Here is a 2,194-nt window from a genome sequence, read left to right on the forward strand (position 1 = left end):
CTAACGAAATTCTCTTCAATTCACACATATGGTTCGCGTTCATAGCTTCTGTTTTGAAGGAGAAAAGTGAGCTTGAAGTTGTGTTAGTTAAGCTGAATGTGTGAATGGAGGGATACGGGTTTGATGAGTTTGGAGTTGGAGTTTTGGTCAAGTTAGGAGCTCAATTGCAGCATGTTCATCATCCAAACCTCCATTGATGCAAGGTGAGTCCTTAGATAGTGACTTGGGGAATTTGCATGCAAGGGTTAGAATTAGGGTTTGAGTGATAATCTATAATTGCATGTGATCAACTTGTTAATTGATAATGTTATGGGATGTTGTATTGCTTTAATCCTTTGCATGTTGATGTTTCTGTATATATACATGTTGGAAATTCATTTGGGATCAATTGTGATACTTAGAATTAATTGGATAGGTTTGGCACTGGTTAGAACTCTTAAAATGCAGAATTTTTGGGTCTGCAGCGATGTAACCGGTTACATGGTTGATGTAACCGGTTACATGTGTGAAAAAGGGTGAAAAACGCAGTTTTTGGGTCATGTAACCGGTTACATGATTAATGTAACCTGTTACATCACTGTTTGGGCATATTTTTCCAAAACTTCGAAAATTCATAACTTTTGCGTCGTAAGTCCGTTTCGTGCAAACTTTATATCGTTGGAAAGCTAGTAACATGTACTATCTAATGAAATAGGTCCCCAAACCAGAATGTTTGATTTAACAATAGTGGAACCCCACTTAGTGAATCAATGAATTAGTATGAGAACTTATGTCTCTATCATTCGATTAATAATTCTCATGTTATGCGTGACATATATTTTCTATTGCTTACTATGAATGTGACATCCATATTTGAGAATGTTATGCCATTATGTTTTATACATGAAAATATGAGGACACCGTCGTTTTGGTTAAACGATTGGTTTAATTGTATTGTTTGTGACCTTGACATTACGTCATATTTCCGTATGCTTGAATCGAAGTGGCCCGAAGGCTAGATTGGGATGCTACTCCGACTATGTGGTCAATGAGTCTTCCCGGACCGTGTAGTCTAATGGAATAGCCCGTTCATGTGTATTGTTCGATAAGGTGTGCATCTGAGCTACCGTTGCAGTGTGCTCGTGAGTGCCGTACGGGGTTCTTACTCACTTGGCATTAACACACTTGCGTGCTCGGTATGGTGGGGTTATGCGGCCATGTAGGCTAATGCATAATGAGGTAACTCACCTCTAGTGAAGTCACGTAGACTAATACTAGGCTTTCGCCCGATGGGCTCAGGCGTCAAGGTGGCGGTTTATACTCGGCGTAACTCACTAGCGTGAAGAAGTTTAATGGGACAATGACGCCAATTAGGCTAAGGTCATCTCGCGGCCATTTAGGCTTGTGCAAACTCGTTTAACCTTCTTGCAGTGTGCTTGTACAAGTCCCTTGACAATAGGCAGGAGGTTACTCATCGAGGATGCATTTATTCCATAATCTAGCCGAGGTTCTATTTACACTTCTGGATTCCCCGTATGTGGATGCGGGTTTGCATACTTGTTTGCTATACAATGTGTATTTGTTTGAGGCAAGTCCAATGGTGGGTGAGTCACTTTGTTTTCTCTGTACTTGTACCGGGTGTGAGGATAAACCCCGAATCAATGGTGGATTCAGTTTTGATGCATGTACCCTGTAGATCTGAGTGGACCCATAGGATAGGAGGACTCACTGATATTTAGTAATCTCACCCCAATCAACTTATATTTTTTTCACGTGCAGTTTAGTAGCTTTTGATAGATAGCAGGTTCGGATTGATGGCTTGAAGTGGTGTTGGCTCGAAGACCTCGTTGGTTTTGACATTCCGCTGTGCAAGATCCATTGAAGACTCATGTATTATGCTTCTTAGTAGAATTTCATGCTGTACTCAATATGGATCTTTCTATATCTATAGCTTTTGTATGTACTCAGTATCAATTATTAACGTTTCATGCATAATATACTAGTCAGTTATGTATGGGGTGTTACATTCACGGTTTTAGAAAAAAAGATTTTTAGGCTCAAATTATTTAGTGCCCACCCCCTTCATGATGTTCTCCAGTCCTAAGTACAGTTAACTTGACACGAGCATCCATCTTCCAAGAGGAACTTGAGATGTTTGAGGAATCGATGACGTATTTGGACACGGCAATCACTTTACCTTTCTTGATCCTCTGAT

This window comes from Vicia villosa, linkage group LG3 (genome assembly GCF_029867415.1).
Source record: "Vicia villosa cultivar HV-30 ecotype Madison, WI linkage group LG3, Vvil1.0, whole genome shotgun sequence".
NCBI classification, from domain to species: domain Eukaryota; kingdom Viridiplantae; phylum Streptophyta; class Magnoliopsida; order Fabales; family Fabaceae; genus Vicia; species Vicia villosa.